The sequence below is a fragment of the Pundamilia nyererei genome, unplaced genomic scaffold (genome assembly GCF_000239375.1).
Source record: "Pundamilia nyererei isolate P.nyererei 1_Seehausen unplaced genomic scaffold, PunNye1.0 scaffold00058, whole genome shotgun sequence".
Taxonomy (NCBI): domain Eukaryota; kingdom Metazoa; phylum Chordata; class Actinopteri; order Cichliformes; family Cichlidae; genus Pundamilia; species Pundamilia nyererei.
This window is the reverse complement of record NW_005187459.1, coordinates 2,200,220-2,207,926: the sequence shown is the minus strand read 5'-3', so window position 1 is coordinate 2,207,926 and position 7,707 is coordinate 2,200,220. Positions and strand designations below refer to the sequence as shown.

The window sequence follows — 7,707 nt, the reverse complement described above, 5'->3', positions numbered from 1 at the left end:
GCTAGAATTAGAATTATTACAATTAACACTTTTAGGCAAAACTACCAAAATTATGGCGGCAGTTTGTAAAATGAGACGAAATACTAACGAGGCAGTATTTTGTTTTTCAAGATAAGCTGTCAGTATGTTGTTTAATGTGTTGTTGTGAATATATTGATTCACTGTGTGATTTTATTTTCTCTTCAACTGTAATTTTTGAAATAATCCAAATCAGTGTTTCCCTCCCTGAAATCGATTGGACAGCACAACACCAAGGTTTGAGATAATAAGCCAATACCGCGAACGCGCACGAGCCTCCCACGAGTACACATCAGCAGCATGGGACGTTTTCTCGCGCCCCAACAATAGAGTGGTACGTACCATTATTACCGATTTCAATGGGGACGTTTTCTTGTGGATATACGTAATTTCACACTACTTCTCTTAGAAAGAAAACAAATGTCGCATACGGGTAAAAATCAAAGTGGTTTTATGACGTGAAACCTGATGTAAGCTTAACCGGACTAGCTTTATTGCCAATTTCATCAACATTTGCCCAGAGAATCCCTTTGGAAAAAAAGTGGCTGGATTCATCTCCGCCGCCGCCTCTTCCAGCAGGAGTACATTTGATTACGGAGACAGTACAACCATGGATCCGACCCGGGGATTTAAATTTTTGGACACGGTGGCACACTCTGCTGCTCAGTAAGGATGGAGAGAAAATAAGAGGGTTTTTTTTCTTCTTACAAACGTATCAGGTAAATAATTTCTTTTTAAATTTTGCGCTGCAGTGCATCATGCAAAATGGGACTTTAGTAACGTTATGTTATCGCTATTAGCACAGCGGCAACTTACCGTCATAAAACCGAGTCACCGTGTTGTAACATTAGACTTCAACTGGAGCTGCTCGACTAATAACGGTCTTGGTAATTTAAAACTGCCTGGCCATCACTGACTCCCACGTTTACCCGGTGTACAGTTGATAAATGTGGCAATGAGAACAACGTTAGGCTACCAAAGTGGTCAAAATCCCACAAAGTAGCCTACCTACCAGTAGTATTTTTATTTTTGAATGACTAAAGGAGGAATTGGTAATGGGACCGCTGGGTGATAAATTGCAGCTGCACATCTGCATGAGATCCCGCTGCAGCGTCTTGACATAGTGAGTCTGAAGAATATCACACTAGTGAGAAAAGCAGAGAGCAAATATATGCAATGCTCCCCAATTAACCCAACGTGCATAAACAAATAAATAAAAAGACGTAGAGTGTGTTTTATTTGTTAGCGAGTTTGTGGAGTGGGCAGTTTGCTACAGTGTCATGAAGGGAACCACGGGCAGTTAATTTTATAAGAATGCATTGATTTGCCTCTGCGAGGCAGAGGAGAAGGAGGACAGGGGTTGGGGTCTACTCCAGCCAGCTTCGTTTGCAGTCATGGGGGGATGGTAAGCCTTCAGCCCAGTGAAAATCATGCTCTGTGAAATCCGAAACCTTCTTTGTACTACTTCAAGTGCAACAAGAAAAGTGGGCACGAGGGGCATCGTCGTTTTGTGACCGCTGTGCAGTAATCAGCTTTTATATGTAGTGACAGCACGAATATGTGCTTTGATACACAGGAGGCCGGCTAATATGGGCTTTGCACTTCATCAAAGTGAGCATATCTTTTCTACAGTCTGTCCAGTTGAGACAAACTAAGAGTTGGGTCTTTGGATTGCTGCAGGTAACTATTGCCTGCTGAGTGGCCAGCAGCATATTTCATGGTTTGCCTCTTTTAAAAATGCAATAGTAAATGTAAGAACAGCCTGTAGTGACAGTGTGGGTTCAGCTTCGTGGTTGATGATGAATGAATCACCTTTAGAAACATCAGCTGCAGAGCTATTGCTAAAAATCCATGTATGCCACTGTGGATGCTGCTTCTGACAGTGGATTAGTGTGCCTCTGATGTGTTAAAATAACAAATACAGAGCGAGGTAAACTAGGGTTTACATGTGATGGCAGGAAATTAATAATTATTCTTTTTTTTTTCTAATAAATAGTGAGGTTAAAAAAAAGAAAGAAGCTATTTATCCTACAAGGCTAGACATCTTGTCCAAATCAACAAATGCAGAGCTCTCTACACTCACATTGCCTTGGCTGTGATTCAGTGGAATGCATAAATAAGACTTAATTCCTCGATTTGATCAGAAGCTGCATTAATAATTAATGCAGATAGAGAAGATGTTGACTCTTTCCAGATGACCTTAAATATTTACCTGTTATATCAAATTAGCCCACATCAAACACACACATATACCATATATATATATATATATATATATAGATAGATAGATAGATAGATAGATAGATAGATATAGAAGATCTGTCATGGTCCTGTATGATGGCTGGAGCAGAAGAACTCAACTTCAAGGGAAATACTACTTTAGTCTTGTTCTGATCAACTGTATGTGACCTGAACTGCAGATGAGTAAAATTTACAGTAGTGCAGTGAAAGTGAATGTCACCAAGACTCCAGATGAATGGATATCTTTTAAAAACGTTAAAAAAAATCTGTAGGTTAAGAGCATATGGCAGAAACAAAATGGTCTGTGGGCCATTGCAGCTGTTAAATATATCAGCCTGCAGGAGTGGCCTCCAAACTATCACATGACTGAGAACTATAGCCTAGCTTTCATAAGCGCTCAGAGGGATCATGCAGGGACCATTTGTCATATTGTTTGGATTCAGAGCTGGCTTGAGGACATAATCCAGAGACTGTCCCCTAACCACCGGTCTGATTCAGCCTCAGTGGACATGTCTTAAAGGATGTCTGATGTGGTCCAGACAAGAGGCAGTAGTTCAGTTTGAGGCAACTTCTTTTTAAAGCAGGCGACTTTCTGACCTTTATGTTATATGCATGTCTTTTTTGGTCCTGAAAAACGTCATGCCAGGGTGACAAATACACAGTTGATACATGAATATATACAAAAGTTTCTCAGTTTTGCTACAGGTGTCTCCTCAGAATAGAATCGAGCCTATTGCCATTTTATGTTATGCTGTTTGTGAACTTTTTGCTGTGAGGGGTGACATTTCATCAGTTTGCACTTCTCGTGCTTTTTTATTTAAATGTGTTTCATAGGCCCTCATGACTGAACAGCCTCCTGTGGAGGCTTTTGGAAGTCTATTATTTGTTGACAGTGCTCTGATCCTCTGCCAGTCTTTGACTTTCTCATGCTAGCAAGAAATCTCTTTCTCCTCTGCTGTCTTTTTTTAGGGTCTTTCTTTTTGGTCTTTCTCCTCAGAGGAGGAGAAGGGTGATAGGGGGACGCAGAATGACAGGGGTCATAAGGAAAGAGTGTGTAGAAAGAGAAAGGAGGGGAATAGATGAGAGTTAAGTGAGTGATGGGTGCCTGGTATGAGGAGGCGAGAGGATGTGGTGGGAGGAAGGTGGGCTAGGGATTCTGGGAAAGGCAGAGAGCGCAAAAATTAATGCGAGTGTGCGTAATGTGTAATGCCAGCTTACGTGCCATTTAGTTGAGCTACAGGCAGCCCTCCTATCTCCCAGCTGTTAGGATCCTCCAGAGGGCCCAGCACACAGGAGCTATTGTTCTTCTTGGCCAGGCCCACAGCTCTATAATACTGCTTCTGTCTGCAGTGTGAACTGGTCTGACAGAGAGACACCAGTGCACGGTTAAGCCTCCCTGACTGGTGCTCCTTGTGTCTTACTACCACTGCCTCCACCACTTCCAAGAGTTTACACCAACTGCCTCACTGTATTTCTTTAACCATTTCTTTTTAACTTGTTTTTCTTCAGTAGGGGATGCTGTCCACGTTCTCTCCTTTATTAATTTTTTGCTTTGCTTCCATGTCTTAATCCAGTCCTCGGTCAAACTCCAGGGATGGAAGTTGTCATAGTGTGCCTTAACTCAGGACTTACTGTTGTGCCTCATGGCAGATAATGTTTTGCTTTCTTTCAGTGATGCCACCCTGGAACAAAGGTAGAACGCCATTTTCAGAAATAAAATACATTACTTCTATTGAGAAGAAAGGCTTAATATCTCCAAAGATATATAAAATCCAAAATTTTGATCACAGAGCACCATAACTTGATCTTTAGTCTTAAAAATCTGCTATACCATGTCTTTTATAAATCTGGCATAGTAAGTAACTCTCTGCCTTTTGTCTTTTATCTTCACACAAGGGAGGAGAGGGTGTTGACAGGCTTTCTTAGAGTTGACAAGGTAACTCTGAAAAAGACTTGCCTGATAGTGCCAGAGGGACAGTCAACTGGACAAAAAGAAAGATATCACAACTGAGTTTAACCCCTTAGCAGTCCAATTAGTCCCCTAAACCATCCAATGTACCGTGGGCGGTACGTCCGACTGCTAACAGGTTAAGGGTACCCCTTTCCCATCTGTAACGATCTGTTATCCGTCTTTCCGTCATCTAAAGCTGAATGGAACACAAGGCGTTATTCCCTTCAGTTTATTTGCCTTCGTTATATCTACACAGCACGCTGTTGCTGCCACAGCTGCACAGTGTTTTAACACATGCAAGAGTTCTCTCATTCACTACATCACTTGAGGCTCTGACGAGTTTTAGAAAGGATTTGTTTTGAGTTGAGGCTGTATTTCATATCTGTCAGATGCAGCTTGAGGAATAGGAAGTGTATGTACGTGCTGTCTTAGCAGTCTATGGTACAGAGCTGATTAAACAAAAAACAAAAAAAACAAGCAAGTAAATAAATAAATAAAAATATAAGGAAAAAAGGTTGAAGGCTTGAAATTCTGGCTAAAAATATTTTGTCAACTTCCAGCTCATAGAATAACAATCATGAGGTCTTTTCTGGGCTCACATGCTGCAAATTTAATAAAGAATCCTCTTTGGACTTGACATAATAGCCACGCATTTGGGAAATGGAGCACCATGGTGTCCCATGACTGACCTGGCTTATTCTGCCAGCTGAAAGCCAAAATCGCTACACAATGGGGTAAACTGTGGACGGTTGAAGCCACTCCCCTGGTGTCAAGTGTATGTTTGGAAGGTAAATGTAGTCTGATCCCTTTCTCGGCACAATGTAGGCTTCATCTGCTTTAGGAGCAAACTGGATACACGGTTCTCCCTGGGAACTTTAGGCTCAGAGACTAACAGTGTTTGTATTTGTGCGTATATGATGTCCAGAGTTGGGGGTTTTCTAGGTGTTTATATTGGCAAAGCAGTTAAATTGTAAGTTGCCTTTTCTCAATTTAGATCACCATTTATTTTTTTCTGCCTTGTTTGCTACCATTAGTCAGTGCTGCTTTCTGACTTCAAAACGATCTCCTCAGCTGCACTTAGAGCATGTGCATATTTGAATGCATTTGAATATTCAAAGTTAGGCAAAATAGAGCCATAATGTTTCGCACAGAATAAAAATATAATCTCTTCTGTTTTACCCGTCTTCCTCATTTTGAATACGTGTGTTCTTTTTCTGTCTTGATTTCAGCCATATCTTCAGTCTCCTATTTTTGCCCATTTCACTGATTGGTTCTTATTGAGCTGGAATGGCTGATGCCCTGGTCATTGTGATCATGTGCGATGATTGATGGAGGCTGAAAAATGGAAAGCAAAAGCACCTTTATCACAGCCACAGCTTGAATCTCTCTTGTCAAGACTTAGTATGTCTGTGTTCAATTACAGATGCACCGAATTTTCATCAGGATTTTCATAAGCACTCATTTTTCTTCTCTGTTTCTCTCCCTGTGGTGGAGCAGGGAATACGTTACCATCAAGAATAACGAAGAAAATAAGAGATGCAGATGAGATTTTCTCTTGGGCGTATTATGTTTTACACAATTTCTTTAGATCTAGTTCAGGATTATTGTTACCCTGAAGACTGCCATTTTTGTTAGAAGTGCTGCTGCTATAAAAGATCTTAATATTATAAAATGTTATTTAAATAGTAGTCTTTAAAAGAGGAAAACAAAGCCATGGCTAATAAAAAAAAATGCAAAAAGGGATGGAGGAAAATGGTGGGAAAAGAGGACACAAATGGAGCAGTAACCTTAGTGTACACCTTCAGTGTGTTTGTCCACTGTTTCACAGCAGGGGTGCCTGTGCACACAGGCAACTGCTGCTTTCAATTAGAAGCCAATATTTGGCTGTTCATTTACAGCTCGCAGCAAGGATCCAGCTCTGCTTTGATTTGCATGAGGCCCAAGTACAAGGCTTGTCTGATTTGCACTGGATGGAAGCCCAGCAGAGGCTGTGAGTGTAAGCTGCTCTTCCCTCTCAGATGGGACGATCGGAAGTGGAGGCTCGCCTTTCCTTTTGTCTCTGATGGTTAGCAGCAAATGCCAAATTCAATTAAATCCTCTGCAAGAAACCTCCTATTCAGTAACCACTTCATCTTTTTTTCTTTCTTTTTTTTTAAATACATGCTTATCATAAAGCGATTCTGTCAGTCCTCCAGCACAAAAACTGCTCCAGAGCAGGGGTCAGATGGAGTTTAGGCATTTGTTACTGGCTGTAGGATAGGGCGTCAATGTGTGAAGGTTTTGCTTCAGTAGAATCCTATATGCTGTAATTTTCCTGTAAAATTCATTGCTGTGGCCGGAGGAAATATGGAGGTAGTTATTGATTGTGATTATCTACTGTCAGGCCTCTCTAAAGTAGAGTAAAATGTATCTGATATGATGCTGAATCAAAGTCATTCTAAACTGCCAAGCCATGGGAATGGTCTGAGATGCAGCAGTTGCTTACATAACAGTCTTTCATTTATAGACACATGCCCACAGCTAAGAGCGTGTCTAGGCTCACTGTTATGTAAGAAAGAGAAAAATCCTCTGTGTTCATATACATTAGAGATGATACGTCTTGAGATAACAGTTATGTTTCTAGACTGACATTACCAGCATGGATTATTTATTAGTTGTACATCTAGAGCAATAGGTGGGGGATCAATGTGTGTGTTTTTTGCTTGTGTATCACACCTGACATCACGCATATCCTGGTGCATTTTTATTTATTTATTTTTAAACATTTAGTGCTGTTGAGTGGGCCACAAGATGGCCGATGTGTGAATGTGATTCATTGCCTCAGAGGTCAGAGTGTAGCCAGCCAGTGAGCTGTAACTGTGAACTGTCATCCGCTTGACATAGCCACTTACTACTCCGCTGTTTTTATGATGCAGGACACTGATGGCTATGGTCTGCCCATTGCAGAATTAGTTTGAGCTGAGAACACAAAAATGCAAATAGGACTGTGGCAAAAAGAATACTGATGACAGTTATTTCAGTCGGTACTTTAAGCTGAAACCTCTAATGTGTTCTAGTTCCACGCCATTAATATAGTGAATGACATAACAGATTGTGGTAGCTCACCACGGCAGGAAATTCTGCTCTTTTCCTGCTGCAGAGAAATGTTAATTTTGTTTGTCGTGTTGCAACTGGCTGGTTGACAGTTCCTAACTTCATCAGTACAGTATGCATTTCTATTCAAAATTACTTGCTCTGTCAGTTGCGTTTCCATTGCATACCAATATCAATAGAATACAGTCAACATGGCAGTCAGTAAATCTGCCATTTACACAGGTATAAAGTAAGTTCTTAGAAGGTACTTGCATATTACACCTGAATCCCAACTCTCTTCTGCTATACCTTTATTAAAAAACAAACAAAACATAATTCTAGCACCACACCTCCCCATTACATGAATAAAGGCTCTTTGAAGACCTTAAAGGCTACCTTTTATCCCTTTCTATATTTTCTGTGAT

At 40.8% G+C, this 7,707-nt stretch overlaps 1 protein-coding gene across 4 annotated transcripts in view; it reads left to right on the top strand.

The window, feature by feature from the left end:
• Nucleotides 1-300: 300 nt before the first annotated feature.
• The window catches only part of wasf1 (WASP family member 1), a 68,557-nt gene continuing 61,150 nt past the window's right edge, over nt 301-7,707 (top strand). For 3 of the 4 annotated variants that reach the window (XM_005734452.1, XM_005734451.1, XM_005734448.1), the window contains exon 1: nt 301-352. The gene's annotated coding sequence lies outside the window, so the exon portion shown is untranslated. The other variant, XM_005734450.1, reaches the window with a different exon arrangement.